The sequence below is a fragment of the Suncus etruscus genome, chromosome 7 (genome assembly GCF_024139225.1).
Source record: "Suncus etruscus isolate mSunEtr1 chromosome 7, mSunEtr1.pri.cur, whole genome shotgun sequence".
In the NCBI taxonomy this organism is placed as follows: domain Eukaryota; kingdom Metazoa; phylum Chordata; class Mammalia; order Eulipotyphla; family Soricidae; genus Suncus; species Suncus etruscus.
Window position 1 is genome coordinate 97058866 of NC_064854.1, and position 18534 is coordinate 97077399.

At 50.2% G+C, this 18534-nt stretch overlaps 1 protein-coding gene across 4 annotated transcripts in view; it reads left to right on the forward strand.

Annotated features, from left to right (window-relative positions):
* The window catches only part of RAI1 (retinoic acid induced 1), a 93794-nt gene that overhangs the window by 19301 nt on the left and 55959 nt on the right, over positions 1-18534 (forward strand). Inside the window, exon 1 of one of the 4 annotated variants that reach the window (XR_007497541.1) lies at positions 5302-5365. The exons of 1 other annotated variant lie outside the window; for it this stretch is intronic. The gene's annotated coding sequence lies outside the window, so the exon portion shown is untranslated. Of the gene's footprint in view, positions 1-5301; positions 5366-18534 lie in introns of those variants that run through there. 2 more of the 4 variants (XR_007497539.1, XM_049776754.1) reach the window with 2 other exon arrangements.

Genomic DNA, 18534 nt, shown 5'->3' on the forward strand with positions numbered 1-18534 from the left:
ATTTTCTAATAAAAAGGAATTATGTGTGCTGCAAAGGCAATCACCGGCCTCATGCCATTGTCTCTTGTAGAGACCATAATTCCCATCTTGGGTGCCTGCCACTTTAGGGCTGGGGCTAGACTCCCGTGGCTACAGGTGATGGTATATGAGGCCACGGTATACAAGGGCAGAGATGTTGGGGGCACACAGCAGGTGACAGGAAGTACCTGGTTGGGTTTTCCCCCATTCTACCCAAGCCCATTAACCCCGTTAACATCAAGCCACAATTCTAGATTGATCATAGAGGCCCCCAACTTTATACCAGGCATGTAATATTTGTGGGTTGAATGCTGAGACCTGAGATAACTGGCATTGTCTTCAGAGGGTCAGATCTTTGTGAAATGAATAAATGCATGTATGCACAAAACATACTCTCAAGAGTATGAAATCATCTATCTGATTTATAAATCATCTTACTGCACTCCCATCCCTCCACCCACAGATTCTCGGTGCTGAATTTACTAGAAACTTATGAAAATTACATCCTAAAGAAAAAAGCATGTGTTAGGGTGAGAAAGAGATAGCTCAATGGGCTGACTGAATGCTTTGCATGTGGGGGGCTTATGTTTGCTTCCTGATAACCCATGGTCCCCCAAGGACCACTAGGAGTGATTCCGAACAAAAAAGCCAGGGTAGCATACTCCTTATGCCTGGTCCAAAACCAAATGTACACAAAAAACCTGCGTTCATTATTAAACAAAATAAAGTAAAAAAGAACAAATCAAAAGTGCAAGGGGCCGGAGAGAGAGCACAGTGGTAGGACAGACCTGGATTCGCTTCCCGGCGTCTCATATGGTCCCCTGAGCCTGCCAGGAGCAATTTCTGAGCACAGAGCCAGACTAACCCTTGAGCGTTGCTGGGTGTGGCCCCCCCCCCAAAAAAAGTGCAGAGTTTAACCCCACAAATGCCTGTCTGAGTCTGTGGGAGTCACTGGCAGGGCCCCATCCTTTAGCTCTTCCTCCTGCCACCAAGAATTGTATTTCTCATTTAATGTCAATGTTATTCCAGGAGACCCTTTACACAGTATCCTACCACCTCAGTAGACCCCTCCACCATGCCTCTGCCCACTTTCCAGTTGGAGCCCAGGAGCACATAGTAGGTGCTCACATAAGTCTGAAGGGGGAGCCCTATTGACCTTTTTTTAAAATATTATCTTTATTTAAATACCTTGATTACAAACATGATTGTGATTAGGTTTCAGTCATGTAAAGAACACCCCCCTTCATCAGTGCAACATTCCCACCACCAATATCCCAAATCTCCCTCCACCCCCCCACCCCCCCACCTGTACTCTAGAGAGGCTTTCCAGTTCCCTCATTCATTCATATTGTTATGATAGTTCTCAGTGTAGTTATTTCTCTAACTGCACTCACCACTCTTTGTGTGCTGCATCTTCCAGCCCTCATCTCTTTTGTCTCTGAAAATTATTGCAAGAATGTCTTTCATTTTTCTTAAAACCATAGATGAGTGAGATCATTCTGTGTCTTTCTCTCTCTCTCTACTTATTTCACTCAGCATGATAGATTCCATGTACATCCATGTATATGAAAATTTCATGACTTCATCTCCCCTGACGGCTGCATAATATTCCATTGTGTATATGTACCACAGTTTCTTTTCTTTTCTTTTCTTTTTTTTTTTTGGTTTTTGGGTCACACCCAGCAGCGCTCAGGGATTACTCCTGGCTCTATGCTCGAAATTGCCCCTGGCAGGCTCAGGAGACCATAAGGGATGCCGGGATTTGAACCACTGACCTTCTGCATGAAAGACAAACACCTTACCTCCATGATATCTCTCCAGTCCCAATACCACAGTTTCTTTAGCCATCCTAGTGACCATTTTTGCTAACACAGATATGTTCTTTTCCCTGCCCCTGTCTTTTATTTTTTGGGGGGTGCCCTAGCTCTGTGGAATAGACTCACAGAAATACCCATGCACCACTCTTGTTTCCTGTCCTTGGCCTATCTGAATCATAACTACAGGGTGGCTTAGGAATCAGAACTAACAAGTTGGGGGTGCAAGCCAATCTAGGTTTGATCTCCTGCATCCCATAATCACATATGGTCCCCCAAGCTTGCCAGGAGTAATATGTAATTTCTTCTTCTTCTTTTGATTTTGGGCCACACCCAGCGGTGCTCAGGGGTTACTCCTGGTTCTGTGCTCAAAAGTTGATCCTAGCAGGCTGAGGGGACCATATGTGATGCCGGAGATTGAACCCAGGTCTGTCCCAGGTTGGCCGATTGCAAGGCAGAGCTGCCTTACCACTGTGCTATCATTCCAGCCCCTCCAGGAGTAATTTCTGAGTTCAAAGCCAGAAATAACCTCTGAGCACACTAACACACTAACCCTATGATAAGTCTCTTGGGTGCCACTGATATGGGCTTTCATGGGGCCCAGGAGGAGACATAGAGGATCAGAAGCCACTTTTAGATGGGCTCTGTTGTTCCCTCACACACTTGGAGTGGAGAGGAAGATGGAAGTGGGAATGGACTGCAGGAGTTTCCTAAGATTCTGGCATAGGTGAGGATCAGTCACCCCTGTATCCCTCACATAGTTCTGGGTACTTACCAATTTCAGAGGCCCTGGGGGGCTGCTAGGATATGCCCCACTTTCTTTTATCCAGTGAGAGAGTAAGACCTGGTGGCCTCCCAAAAGAAGCTTTGGGTTCCTCTAGGATCCGAATGCCAGCTCATCTGCCCTGGATGACTTCTGAGCTGCAGTTGACTGTTTTGTAAATGGACCATACTTCCTCTGTACACCCATGTAGGACCATGAGGGTTAGCAGTCAGGAGGCAAGTCTCAAGTTCTCAGATTGCCTAGATGTGATTGTTGGTCAGAATCACTGTTTGTTTTTATCAGCCGAGCTCAGAGCCTCAGGGATCTTCCCTGGAGATTCTCAGCCCAGCCTTCTGGTCTGATGTTTTGGTAGTAGGGGGTGTTACCAGGGCCACATCTAATGGTACAGGGGTAGGAAGGAGGTGAATGAAGTGCCTGTAATTAAACTTAGGGCCTCACATACATCAGTCATGTATTCTACCATTTGAGCTGTCTCACGGCCTGAAAATCATTTTTTAGTTACAGAAGGAAAGAAATGGTTTTATAGAGAAAAGGAAAAATAAAAAGAGGTACCTGAATGTTCATCCCCCTCTCCAGGCCCTCCAGGAGTTATTTTTTTTTGTTTGTTTGTTTTTTGTTTTTGGGCCAAACCCTGTGATGCTCAGGGGGTACTCCTGGCTATCTGCTCAGAAATAGCTCCTGGCAGGCACAGGGGACCATATGGGACGCCGGAATTCGAACCAACCACCTTAGGTCCTGGATTGGCCAATTGCAAGGTAAAAGCCGCTGAGCTATCTCTCTGCCTCCCCCCCCCCCTTTTTTTTTTTTTTTTTTTGGTTTTTGAGTCATACCCAGCAGCGCTTAGGGGTTACTCCTGACTCTATGCTCAGAAATCGCTCCTGGCAGGCTCAGGGTATCATATGGGATGCCGGGATTTGAACCGCCAACTTTTGCATGCAAGGCAAATGCTTTACCTCCATGCTATCTCTCCGGGCCAGGAATCATCACTTTTACCAACTTAATGTTCTCTCTCTCTCTCTCTCTCCCTCCCTCCCCCACCTTCCTTCTCTCTCTCTCTCCCTTCCTCCCTCTCTCTCTCTCTTACTCTCCCTCCCTTTCTCTCTTCCTCTCTTTCCCTCTCTCTCCCTCCTTCTCCCTTCCTCTCTCTCTCCCTCTCTCTCTTCCTCTTCCTCTTCTTCTCTCTCTCTCTCTCTCTCTCTCTCTCTGTCACAGCCATCTATTCTCTAGACTTACTTCTGGCCCTGGGCTCAGGGATCACTCCTGGCAGACTTTGGGGTACCACATAGGGCGATAAGGATAGAACCCCGGTTTGCTCTGTGCAAGGCAAGCACCCAGCAACGGTTCTATATCTTGGCCTCTAGTTTAATGTGGGGTTCTAACGCTCCTTTGGTATGTTTGTGCGCACATGCACATGTACCAGAGTGTGGAACCTAGAGATAAATTTAGAGAATAGATCCAGGCAGTGCCTATAGGGGTCACTTGATTCTGTTGGGACGCTGACTGGAACCTGATCTGTTACCCTTTGAGGGGGAGTGGTAAGGAGATGGCCCTCTTAAGAGGAGTCACTTTTTTTGGGGGGGTTGGTTTTTGGGTCACATTGGCAGCGCCCAGGGGTTATTTCTGGCTCTATGCTCAGAAATCGCACCCGGCAGGCTAGGGAGACCATATGGGATGCCGGGATTCGAACCACCGTCCTTCTGCATGCAGGGCAAACGCCCTACCGTTGTGCTATCTCTTCGGCCCCAAGAGGAGTCACTTTTAAAAGGAAGGGGCTAACTGGATAGTAGCCGGCTTCGAGTCAGGGAGGACTTGGCAGGGTCCTAGACGTGACTGGGCCTGCACAGACGCTTGGGATTTGAGGTAGTGAAAGGAGAGAAGCGTGAAAAGCATTTCAGGGAAAGGGAGGTGGTTTGCCCCGCTGGGGACCCTGCGGGACTGCTGGGGTGAAGCAATCCAGGCGAAAGCACCCTGAGTACTTGGCGGTGGTGTGCAATAGTGGAGGAGCTGGGAGTGGGGAGGGACCGGGCCCTGCGGGTGCCAGACCCCCCCCTCCTTCCAGCTCCAGTAATGGGAGCTGTTGATGGTTCAGGCTTTAAGCGGGGCAGCAGCGACCTGGCTGGATGAGTGTTTGGGAATGCTGTCTCTCCTGCAGAGCTGGGGAGACCTCGAGGGGGCCGGGAGCCCAGGGGAGGCCTATGGTGGTCCTTGGACCCGGCCTGCTGGGAGAGGGTGGAGGAGGAGGTGGGAGCAGCTCTGCTGGCGCTGATTGGAGCAGGAGGGAAGGGTTGGGCCTGTGTTCGGGACTGGTGGGTGGAACGACCTGCAGGGCGAGGCCTGGGCCCACCCCAGACGGGGCCTCGGTCCCCTGCCCATCAGGCCCCAGGTCCCCTTCCCCGGTCGGGCATCCGCCACCAGCACCTTTCTGCCTAGGGCAGCGAGCCACAGCAGAGGCCTTTGTGTTCCTGGACCCTCCTCCAGGGACTAGAGTGCTGTTCTCGCAAACAGATGCCCAGAAGGTGCCACTGCCCCCTCCCACTACCCTCTGCCGCTCAGCTGCTCCCCAGAAAGAAAGCCCTTGTCACAAAGGGAGGGAGGGAGAGGACGCGCTTCCGACAAGCAGCCCATCTGGGAGCGGACGTTATTTCCCCGAATCAAGGAAACATCTGTTCATTCCTCTCATTTCAGAAAGTGGCAGGCAGCAGGACCCGTTGAGGAGAACCGCAGGGCTGTTCCTGGCACTGGGCAGGAGGTGAGACCTGGGCTAAACCCAGAGCCTTCTCCTGAGGGGTTTAAGACCAGCCACCACCATTATCTGCTCAATCTCTAGCCACCTGCTGCCAACCCAGCCCGCTCGCCTGTCTAGTCCCTCTGTGCACTTGCGGTCAGGCAGGCACTCCCCCAAATGCTTACGATGCACATGGCTCTTGCTGCCTCCCCCCCAAGAATGGGAGTTCTGAGGACAAAAACCCGGGCCTCACCCGAAGTGCCATATGTGTTTATTGAAAGACCCCTTCATTATTTCTCACACACAAACCATGTTGTTGAATGATATGGCTGCCAAACAAACTGCATTTATTACATGATTAATTCATTGCCCCATTTCTTATTAATCAAAGACATCCATAACTGCCTGTCTCAGCTTTGGGTGGAAAGAGATAACCGGCAGAGCCTCTAGCTTACAGCATTCCAGTCCAGAGCAGGGGCTCTGCTGGGTGGGGTCAGTGGTGCTCCTTTGGCATAAAAACTCCTGAGGTTTCTAGAAGAAGTTATGACAGCTTGTGGATCCACACATATGGCTACCCCAAGCGTCTGTGCCTGCCTGGGAGTTTTATCACCTTTTTCTGCCAACCCGAGCCGAGGCTGGCCCCCTGGCCTTCAGCCACTGTTTGACAATGGATCTGAGAAGAGATGAAGATGTCTTTTCATGAAGCTGAATGTCAAACTGGTCCTGACGACAGAAACTGAGGATCACGGATCCAGGAGTCCAGGGCCACAGCTTGTGACTGAAGCCTCGGGACTAATGAGGAAGCTAACGTGGGGCCTGTGAGTTGTGCCCTTTGTTCATTCATCCTGGCCCTGTGACCAAGGGCCTACTAGTAATGTCCTGCCTTAATGGATTTTAATGCCTATGGGGAGGGAGCAAATATCCCAGCATGTCATTTCCAGTCTCAGGGAGTATCTATGCCATGTGCTGCCCAGCATCAAGAGACCAACAGGAAGGCACCTAGGAGCCAGGGACATGGCTGCTCAAATGGAAGAGCACATACATCATATGTGCAAGGTCTTGTGAGACTCTAGTGACTTCTTGGTGTGGCTCTGGGGCCCCCGAAGCACCACAAAGCCCGAGAATACCTGTGTCTGAGCACTACTGGGTATAACTCTCACAGCAGTAACCAAAAAGGCACCTAACTCGTGCTGGAGAAATTAATCAGGAAAGGCTTCTTGAAGAAGGTAATCGTATCAGGTTGGTTGGATTTGGTGTAGGGGGAGTATCTGCTTTTTAAATCTCACTTTTATGCCATATTCCATTAGGTTCTTTTTTGTTTAACTTTATTTATTTATTAATTGATTGATTGGTTGGTTTTTTTGGGCCACACCCAGCGGTGCTCTGGGATAACTCTTGGCTCTGTACTCAGAAATTGCCCCTGGCAGATTGAGGGACCATATGGGATGCTGGGAATTGAACGGTATCCCTCACGGGTCAGCTGCATGCAAGTCAAATGCCCTACCACTGTGATATCTCTCTGGCCCTTCCATTAGGTTCTTTTCACAAGCATTGTGCTTAATGTGCACCAGAAACCTTATGAGGTAGGAAATAGCTTCCATATGTTCTCAGTAAATAAGCTACAGATCAGAGGGGAAGATAGCTTGGACAACTTATTTAACCAGGTTTAGAACTCCTTGATTTAAGTGATTTTTTTTTGGGGGGGCGGCATACCTACCAGCACTCAGGGGTTACTCCTGGCTCTATGCTCTTAAATTGTTCCTGGCAAGCTCGGGGTACCATATGGGATGCTGGGATTTGAACCACTGTCCTGCATACAACGCCCTACCTGTATGCTATCTCTCTGGCCCCTGATTTTAGTGATTCTTAAAAGACGACCCAAAAAGGTTGGAAAGATAGTATAGTGGTTAAAGCATATGCCTTGCATGTGGTAAACTACTATTGAATCGCTAGCAGTACAGGTACCACCAAGTTCAACATCACTGGGTGAACCCCTGGAAGCTCCCTGAAATACCAAAGGGGTGTCCCAGGAAAATCTCCAGCTCTATACTGCTGAGCAGTACCATATCCTTGGCCCTTATTGAAATCCTGGCCTGGTTGGCCAAGTGTGAGTAGGAAGGGCCCCTAGATCCCCTGAACACCACTTGGGTGATCTTCAGCACTACAGGGATAGCTGAGGACTGCCTAAAATGACCCTCAGTTCTGAGCTGCTTTGCATGTGAGAGGCCCAGGTTTAATTCCAAGTACCACATAGTCCTCCCCAAATACCATCAGAACTTGAAGCAGCCCTTACGCACTTCTGGGTATAGGTTCCCTGCAAACAAAACAGATGTGAACAGAGAGGAGTTGAGTCTACTGTGGCAAAAGAAGGAGTGAATGGAGAAGTGTGTGGTGGCAGGCACTCTGCAGGCTGAAGGGTTGTAGAGACTAGGGCTAGAGGGGCCAGAATGCTGGCAGAAGAGAACTAGGTGCCACAGGTTTGTGAGTTGTGGGAGAGATGTAATCCCCCAATGCTCACTCTAGCATCACAAATACTAGTCCAACTGCCAGTCGGGGAAATTTAACTGCTAGTGGAGCTTCTTTGGCAACTCTCCCGTTTGTGCCTTGTGTGTGTTTAGGGTCACACCCGACGGTGCTCAGGGGTTACTCCTTGTACTGTGCTCAGGGACCACTCCTGGCAGGGTTCAGAGGAATCCTATGTGGTGCCAGGGATCAAATGTGGGTCAGCTGCATATAAAATAAGCTGTTTACCCACTGCCCTATCTTTCTAGCCTATCTATGCCTTTTTAAGCACCTAGCAACAAGCACACCTCAGAGGCTTGTACATCTTCTTCTGCAGCAGCCAGGCAGGGATTAAGCATCAGAAGTGCCCAAGACATCAGCCCCCAGACCACTCCCCAAATCCTGCAATGTCCAACTCAACTTTGCCCATCCAGAAAGAGACTGAATGGTGGCCAGCATCTGCCCATCAATGGAGATTTCCTGCTCTTAGCACCAGCTTGCTGAGCTGTCTCCAGGGACAGGCCTGCCCGCCTCCCCAGAGAGCTTGGCTTCCTCTGCTGCCTAATAGCTCTCCCGGCTGGAGTCAATCCTTGATATTTAGCCTGGGAGGCAGTGAGCCTTAATAGCAGCAGCTCTCTCTCCATTCCTACCTCTGAGCCCAAGAGACAGCCCTACACACACACACACACACACACACACACACACACACACACACGGACACACACGGACACGGACAGCCCTACACACACACATGGACAGCCCTACACACACACACACACACACGGACACACACGGACACGGACAGCCCTACACACACACATGGACAGCCCTACACACACACACACACACACACACACACACACACACACACACGGCTGGAGTCAATCCTTGATATTTAGACACACACACAAACCTTTCTGCCTGTTGTCAGGAATGCTGGAAATGACCCAAAAGAACTCTACAGGGTCTCTTCTCCAAGATCAGGAAATGCCCTATGAGAGATGTTATTTGAGTTCCTTCCATTTTTCTTTTTGTTTTTGGGTCACACCTGGCAATACTTATGGGTTATTCCTGGCTCTGCCCTCAGGAATTGCTCCTGGTGGTACTCAGGGGACCCTATGGAATACCAGGGATCGAATCTGGTTTGGATCTGTGCAAGGCAAGTACCCTACTGTCTATACTATCCAGCTTATCACATTCATTTTATTTTTTAAAAGTAATATATTTAAGCACCATGATTACAAACATGTTTGTAGTTGGATTTCAGCTTTAAAAAAAGGACACCCCCCTTCACCAGTGCAATATTCCCACAACCACCACTTACTTCCCTCCTACCCCACTGCCTGCCTCTATTTGAGACAAGCATTCTATTTCTTTCACTCACTACCATTATCATGATAGTTGTCAGTGCAGTTATTTCTCTAACTGAACTCACCACTCTTTGTGGTAGCTTCATACCTTGGGCCGGTCCTTCCAGCCCTCATCTCTATTGTCTCTGTGTATTATTACAATAATGTCTTTTATTTTTCTTAAATCCCATAGATGAGCGAGACTGTTCTGTGTCTTTCTCTCTCCATTTGACTTATCACATTCATTTTAAAGATGAGAAAACAGGCTAATAAAGGGGAGAGGATGGGGAGAGAGCACTTGGCCCTAGGAAGTGGACTATTCTCACTTTATAGTCTGATTGCCTGGAGCTTTCTCCTTTTTTGCTTTTTTTGTTTTGGAGTCACACCTACCAGCAGCAGTGTTTGGAGGTTATTCCTGGTTCTTGGTGTGTGTGGGGGAGGTGATGGGATACGGTGGGATTGTTCCTGTCAGTGCTTGGGAACCTTGTAGTGCTAGGATTAAACTTGGGGTGAACACATGCAAAGCATATGCTTGAGTTCCTTGAACTATCTCTCTGTTTCTGAGGAACTCTCTCCTCTTTTATTTATTTATTTATTCATTTGGTTTTTGGGACACACCCATCAGCATTCAAGGGTTACTCCTGGCTCTGTTCTCAGAAATTGCTCCTGGCAGGCTCAGGGGACCATATGGGATGCCGGGGATTGAACCCAAGTCCGTTCTGGGTCATCTGAGTTAATGCTCCAGCCCCTCCCTCCTCTCTTAGATTTCAACTCAAACAAGCCTTCCTCTCTCTAGCATCCTTATCCTGGGAATTTACTAAGGATGGCCTTTATTACTACACTGTAACCTTCACAAAGTTTACAGGATTCACCCCTTCTGTATCTCCAGCAGAGAACATGGAAGGGTCCTCACAAATGTTTGAGTAAGCAATGAGTGAATGGGAAAGTGCTAGAGTAAGGCTAATTGCAGAAATAGACAAACCTAACCTGATGGAAGTTTATTCTTTGCGCAGGAGGGTATCCAGAGATTCTGGCAAGTCGATTGTTTTCTCCATGCACTAGCATTGCTCTGCCATCTCCTGTAACTTCCTCATCATCCTTATGAATGAAAGGACACAACATTTTAACTCACACCCTCTGGACTAGAACTAAGTTACGTGACCCTGAGCAATTGCAGGGAGACTAGGCAATGTAGTCCAACTGTGGCTCTAAGATGAGAACCCCAGTTTTATTGATACCAGTTTTCCCAGTTGGGAAACTGGATACATCTTTCTAACTCTAGAGCCAGTCTTTACTGAGCTTTTGCCATGGACCATACAACCAGCCACATTTTTTCACATTGACTCATTTAGCTTTCCACGACATCCTGCAAGGTGGATATTACTATTGAACCCATTTGCATGCGAAGAGGTCAGCATTCAAGTGGCCTGTTAAGGGGCAGAGTTGACTTACACCCATCTTGTGCTACCCTGCTTCCTTTAAGTTCATCTCTTAGATACTTACTAGAAACATCAGCACTGTCCAGTATGACTTACGTCATGTATATACAGTCTATACCCCTTATATCAAGGGTATTTAAATAGGAAGGCTAGGCCAAGGATGTAGCTCAGTAGTAAGGCTTGGGCCTGGGGCCCAAGCGACAGCACAACGGATAGGGCATTTGCCTTGCACATGGCCATTTGCCTTGCACACAGCCGACCCAGGTTTGTTTCACAGCATCCCACATAGTCCCCCAAGCCTGCCAGGAGCAATTTCTGAGCACAGAGCCAGGAGTAACCCTTGAGTGCCACTGGGTATAGCTCAAAAACAAAACAAAAACCAGAGGTTTGGGCCATGCATGCATGAGACCTAAATTGGATCCCCTGCACTGCTATGTATATGTAATCCAAATGATGGGCAAGCTTTGGCCAGGGGTGTGAACATGTGGTAGAACACATGCATGGGTGAGGCCCTGGGTTTATTCTCTGGGGGAGGGGGGTGTGGGGTGACAATAAAAACCAAAATAATGGGGCTGGAGAGATAGAATGGAGGTAGGGCATTTGTCTTGCATGCAGAAGGACTGTGGTTCGAATCCCGGCATCCCATATGGTTCCCCGAGCCTGCCAGGAGCGATTTCTGAGTGTAGAGCCAGGAGTAATCCCTGAGCTCTGCCGGGTGCGACCCAAAAACAAAAAACACCAGGCTGGCCAGTGTCCAGATGAAATGAACCTTCTACAGGCTGAAGTCTAGTTTCTGGCAGCCCTTTCCCCTGGTCTTTTGGATCATTTTGCCCTTGTCTGTAGCAGTTTAGCACTCTCTGCTTGGCTGTCAGGTAGAGGTGTGGGGTATCTTCCCCTTTCTCCCTCCACACCAGATCTGGGCTGGACTCTCTAGTACAAAGATAGGCACACATGCAACTCCTTACCCTTGGCCACTGACTCAGATTTTGTCATCTGGTCCCTTGTTACTTTCTTGCTACCATTTTTAGCAGATGCTTCCTGCCACTTCTATCAGGCATGAATGGACAGATTCCCCCAACCCCTCAAATTGCAGGGGAGTGTTGGTCAGGGGTGAGAGCCTTCAGGAGGAGGGACATTTGCTTGGCCCTTGAAGTTAAGGCAGGTATTTTTCAAGTTGTAGGAGGGGGAGGCTCACACTATTGGGAAGCCAGCCTGGCTCCAGATCCTCAAGGCCAAGTGCTACTTACCAGTGCTGGAGAAGGGAGAGGGGGGCACGGAAGAGACGAGAAAGGAGAAGAGCAGAAAAGGAAGATGAGGAGGGAAAGAAGCAAACACTGACTGGGCTGTTGCAGTGGCCCCAGTGATCTTGCTGCCAACTCGGCCTGCTCCCTTGGCTGTGAGCACAGTGGTCTTACTCTCCTGCATCCATACTGGTCTCCCTGTTCCTGCGTCACACAGAGCTAATTCTCCTTTAGTCTCCCCTCAAAAGTCACACCTTGATGAGGCCTGCCAGATCACCACATCACCCTGTTTAAAACTACAAATCCCGGAGAGATAGCATGGAGGTAAGGCGTTTGCCTTTCATGCAGGAGGTCATCGGTTCGAATCCCGGCGTCCCATATGGTCCCCCGTGCTTGCCAGGCGCAATTTCTGAGCCTGGAGCCAGGAATAACCCCTTAGCACTGCCAGGTGTGACCCAAAAACCACACACACACACACACACACAATAAAATAAAACTACAAATCCTCTCCTGAACATCTATCTCCCCGTTACTCCATCCAAGCTGTGTTTCCACCAAAGCTTTGTCATTTTCTGATCTCCTGTATAACTCACCAACCAATCCCTCCAGCCCCTCCGCTGCCCCTTACATTCCCGCACACCCCCCTCCCAGCTTTTGCCTGCACTGGGCTATTGCTTATGGTGCTTACGCAGATCAGACACATGGGCTACCCCAAAGGGCCTGGCACCCCGCACGTGGGAAGGTACTTAGGACCTCAGGCCTGCAAGACAAGCGCGCTGCCTTTGAGCTATTCCCGGGTCCCAGGATTGTTTGTTTTAATCTCTCTGGTTCAGGGGAGGATCTCGAGGTCCTAAACATAGTAGGCACTCAATAAATGTTGAAATTAATGAGCGAGTTGAGCCCTGGGCAAGATGTGACCCCATTTCACAGACCAGGAGGGAAGGCTCCTGGTCTCGAAGTCACGTGCGTGGGGGCCCCGGCGCCCCTAAGGGAGGAAATGGGCTGGTTTCCCAAGCCTCCATCCAGCCCCTCTCTGCCAGAGGGCCGGGCCACGGCGGGGGCGCGCGGCCGTGGGAGTTGGCAGGTAGTTATGGTTACTGTGCAGAGAGACTCCTTGCATTTCCTGCCTTTTGTGTTCGCCTAGGCGTCGCCCCCCAGTTTGGGCTGCCGCCCCTGATTGGCTCGCACGCTGCGGAGGGGCGGCCGCGGGATGAGGCGTCGGGACAGGCCTGGTGGGCGGGGCGGCGGGGCGAGGCCACCGCTCGCCTTTCGGGGCGCGCGCCCGGGCCGGGAGGAGCCGAGCGGGGCGGGTGCGCGGGGCGGCAAGGGGGGCGTGGAGGAGGTGGGGCCTCTCGAGCCGCAGCCTCTGGAGCTTGATTGGGGGCGCAGCGAGTGCTCTTTGATGGCGGCCCCCTAACAAAGGATCCCTCACACCTTGGGCTCCATCTCCTTTTAGTTTTCCCTGGTGCCCAGTTGTCTGAAACTGAGATGTCCTAATCCTCAACCTACCTCCGACCATCAGTTTCTACGGCCTGACCACCCCATACACTGAAGCCTCTGTGCCTCCCCACCACAGGGCCTTTGAACATCACTCCTTGCTTCTAAGGACTCCAATTCCCTTTCCTAACCAATTCCTCATCCATCCCGAAGAAGCTTTGCGCATAGACCTTTTGTCTTGCTCCACAGAGCATTTCTTTTCCTTACAATTGTATTGCTATTTGTCCATCCCCACCTCTCATTCCAGACTGAGTGCCAACAAGGTGAGACCCTGTCTGTGGCCCAGCACACAGTAGGCCCTCAATCTATATTCCTGAATGATTTCATTCATCTGACTTCTTTGGCAGGCCCAGTGTTGGGTGCTGGTTCTTGGGAGGAAAGGGAGAGAGCTGGCCCTTCACTTTCAGTTACAGAAGAGCTTGTGTCCAAGTCCAAGCCATGGGGAGAGCCATGAACCACAGACCAGAGAAGCCTCGCCTTGCGTGTGCCCACTTGGTGAATGGTCCACTGTCTGGCCATCTGGGGAGGTGCCCTGGGCCTGGCCTGCAGGAGAAAAGCAGGACCACAGGCATAGTCTGTAGAGGGCGACTCTCTGTGGACTTTGGAGCCAGAATCCTAACTCCTGGTTACATGGTCATCACTCTGCCTACCTTGAGTATTCAGCTCGGGTAATAGTCTCCACTGCCCCTCTACGTGCCACCCTCCAGCAGGAAAAAAGGAGCTAGCATCGCAAGGAGTGATTCCACAGCTGTATGTGAATAATGATTCCTTTTTGTTCTTCACCAAAACCAGAAGAAAAAAATCTAATATATAGCAAAGCCAATAGCAGTGTAATAAAATCAAAGCTTCACGGGCTTTGGTAGATTTTATAAAACACTCTAGGGCCCGGAGAGATAGCACAGCAGCGTTCGCCTTGCAAGCAGCCGATCCAGGACCAAAGGTGGTTGGTTCGAATCCCGGTGTCCCATATGGTCCCCCGTGCCTGCCAGGAGGTATTTCTGAGCAGACAGCCAGGAGTCACCCCTGAGCACCGCTGGGTGTGGCCCAAAAACCAAAAAAACAAAACAAAAACACCCTAGAATTTGTACAAAGACACACATTCCTGAATTTAGGCCACCCCTGTAACTCCACCCTGGATTTAGGTGTATCTACCTGAGACCCGCCCATTTCTGGGAGGGGTCTTGGGAACCGGATATTACGTGAACCTTACCTGAGAGGCCCCTCCCATTCTGGGGAGTGGTCTTGGAAGGTTATATATAAGGCCTTTGACCCAGGGGATTAGGTCCTTTTGGTCTTTTGCTAGCATGGAGGTCAAAGGGATGATGGCTAAAAGGAGTTAAAATGCAGGGCTAGCTAAGAATGACTAAATGCTTAATTGGTTATGATATAGGCCGCACATGTGGTGGATAGGGTATGAATAAAACTGATACTTCCTGATGCCTGTCTGAGTGAGTCTGATTCCTGCCGCGTGACCACCTGAAGATGATGACCTGACGGTTAATGGAGGATGGAGCCACGTGGTCCTGAGCCTAAGGACAAAGGCCTCCATCCACCATCCAAGTCCATCCTAAGGGCTTAATGCAACATCCTGGTGCCCAAGGCCTTATATAACCTTCCGAGACCACTCCCCGGAATGGGAGGGGTCTTGCAGGTAAGGTTACATGTAATATCCGGTTCCCAAGACCCCTCCCAGAAATGGGCGGGTCTCAGGTAGATACATTTAAATCCAGGGTGGAGTTACACACCCCCAAATCATAACTCTTACTGGAGAGGAACCAGGAATTTTTCCCTTTTCAAGTTTGTATAGTTTTAAGCTCAGATGTAAAAGTTCATATTTTAAGAAATGAAGGCTGGGGGGCCGGGCGGTGGCGCTGGAGGTAAGGTGCCTGCCTTGCCTGCGCTAGCCTAGGACGGACCACGGTTCGATCCCCCGGCGTCCCATATGGTCCCCCAAGAAGCCAGGAGCAACTTCTGAGTGCATAGCCAGGAGTAACCCCTGAGCGTCACAGGGTGTGGCCCAAAAACCAAAAAAAAAAAAAAAATGAAGGCTGGAGAGATAGCATGGAGGTAGAGCGTTGGCCTAGCATGCAGAAGGACGGTGGTTTGAATCCCAGCATCCCATATGCTCCCCCGAGCCAGCCAGGAGCAATTTCTGAGCCTAGAGCTAGGAGTAGCCCGTGAGTGCTGCCTGGTGTGACCCAAAAACCAAAAAAAAAAAAAAAAAAAAAAAAGGAAATGAATTATTAAATGTTTTTCACCCTTGAACACACTTGGACCCCTTCCTAGACGTTAGTTGTGTCCTTCTACCTCTGCTTCCCAGACCCTGAGCCAAGATCATGACTGGACCATGGGACCTCTGGACCCTTTGGGAATCAGAAAAGGCCTCACTGCATCTCCCTTGAAAAATGTACTGGTGGGGCCGGGCGGTGGCGCTCGAGGTAAGGTGCCTGCCTTACCTGCGCTAGCCTAGGAGACGGACCGCGGTTCGATCCCCCGGCGTCCCATATGGTCCCCCAAGCCAGGAGCGACTTCTGAGCGCATAGCCAGGAGTAACCCCTGAGCGTCACCGGGTGTGGCCCAAAAACCAAAAAAAAAAAAAGAAAAATGTACTGGTGCACACATGTTAACATTTGCTTTTAGGACTTTTATTCTTTTTATTTAGGGCCATCCCCGGTGACACTCAGGGGTTACTCCTGGCTATGTGCTCAGAAATCACTCCTAGATTGGGGGACTACATGGGACGCCAGGGGATAGAATCGCAGTCTGTCCTGAGTCAGGCACATGCAAGGCAAATGCCCTACCGCTGCTCCATCGCTCCAGCCCTTTTCAGGAAATTTTCATATCTAGACTGAGCAGTCTGGGATTGGAGAGATAGTACAGCAGGTTGGAGAGCTTGCCTGACACACAGCCTCACTGAGTTCAATCTCTGACACTCCAATGAATCTGCCAGGAATGATTCCTGAGCTCAGAACCAGGGTTAAGCACAGCTGGGTATGGCCCCAAAACAAACAAAAAGACTGAGCCCTCGGGAAGGCAGGAAAAGGGCCTTTATACTGATATTCCTTAGTACCTTGGTCTGAATATATCGTTGTATAAATTGTACATTGTGCAAGAGTTCCTGGCTGGATTCTGTTCTGTGCTCTACTGGCCAACCTGTACAGTCTGACATCTAAGTTGTCTTTTCCTGTTTTGTACAGAGGTCATATGGCATATCCCTATATCACCTCCTACTCTTGCTTTCTGTGACAACTCAGGCTGTAGACATTAAAGAAGTTACAGAAATGATGTGCATTACCACTTGCTAGCTGACTGGCAGACCTCATCTTGTAGTACGTGTTACCTGGTGCTTGAGAGTCCTGGGTTATTATTATCCAGTGGTGAGGATAGGAAGAAGGTCAAAGCAGCTGGGTGCCTCACTCAGTAAAGTGAGAAGAGTGGGGCCAGAGAGCTGCGTGGTGCTTGGTGATAGCCAGTGGGTGTGATTAACTGTCCACTTAGTCAATAGGAAATGGAGGCCCTGTTTAGTGGTCGAAGGAGGCAGCTCTCTAGGGAGATGTGCGAGCTATCCGTTTAGAGTCCGTTAGAGAGTAGGAACCGTAAGGGTGCAGTCACAGTGTGGCCTACTTGCCCATACCTTGTGCCACCAGCAGCCTCAGTGCATACCTCTATGAAGCCTTCTCTGACTCTCCTGTCCATCATACCTAGGTGGGAAGGTTTTTGATGGTCCATCTCTCCACAGCTTAACAGTGCCCCAGAGCTGAGCTCTAGTTCTAGACACAGGGCCTGATACATCATTGGGGTGAGTGATGAGTGGTTGATTTTGTGGGTCAGGCATCTCCTGACATTCCTAGAGAGGCCCGGTTGGGGCTGGATGAGGACACCAGGGTAAGACTGAGCACTGGTACACTAGGGCTGTGAATTGGCATTTTCTGTCTTTCAAGGCCCCGAAAGGCTGGGCTTGTGGCTCAGCAGTAAAGTGCATGCCTGTGTACACGAGCTCTGGGTTTTATCTCCTGCACCACAACCAAATAAGAACAGCACAGGCCTGACAGCTGTGCTGACTCACCTGCCACCAGATCCGCCTGACTGAAGGGTGGCAGGGCCCTGGGAAGGCAGAGGCTGGCAGACACGGGGGCAGTGATCTTCATCTGGAGGTTTTTTGAGTCCCACAAAGGAGCCACATCCTTCCCATCCACAGGCTGGACCAGGAGGACCCTGACAACATCAAGGATCTGTGGCCTCCTACATTCCCCTACCAGGACTCATTCTCTGTTCCTCAGGGCCACACTGACAGGGGTTCCTCATTGAGCCAGCAGTGGGGGATGTCCCCCCTGCATCTTTCCAAGCCTAGGCCTATCCATGTACTCTCAAGGCATCTGCACCCTTAGCTAGGATGGAGTTACCTTATGGCTCTGAGAAAAGCGCCCTCAGCAGGTCTGTCCCTATACTCTCTCCTGTGGAGAGTAATCAGGGTGTCTCCCATGCTGCTCTCTGGGTTCCTCATCTGTCTCCTCAGCAGCCCCAACATGACCCCCGCAGGGTTAGGCTCTCAGGAGGTCCTCAGATGAATGAAAGCATGAGTGAATACACACAATTCCTACAGGATAGACCCCTGAGAACATGGTTGGGAGCAGGGTGTGTCCCTGACAGCCAGTGCTTCTCTCCCAGCCAGGCAAGAGGCCCAAGCCCAGGACAGGGCAGTTACTTGATGTAAAAGCACCCAGGTTCAAAATCCCTGTCATTCAGGCTGGATTCCCCGGGCTCTCTGGGAACAGTTGCCTTGTCTACTGGTATATTCCTCAGTGCCCCCCAACCCTTGCATAATACCCAGTCTTTCCCTCTGGCAGATCAGAGCGACCCCTTGTGTGGGGTCTGGGAGTTATTTGATGTCCTGTTGGTGGGATTGTGTGTTCTGGGTCCCCTCAAGAGAGGTACTCTGGGTCCCCATCTAAGGGCAGTCTGGAACCTGGGACACTTAAGTGCCCAACACAGGACCTGGCATGGGGGTGCCCTGGAACCCTTTGTTGTCACACATATGGACAAGTTAGTGGATTAATGAGTAACAAAAGGAAAGCAGGATGCTAGGAGGCCTTTCCATCCCTACTTTTGCTCCCTTGCCAGCAGTCTGCTTTCTGGGACAGGCTGATAAACACCCACAGGGCAGG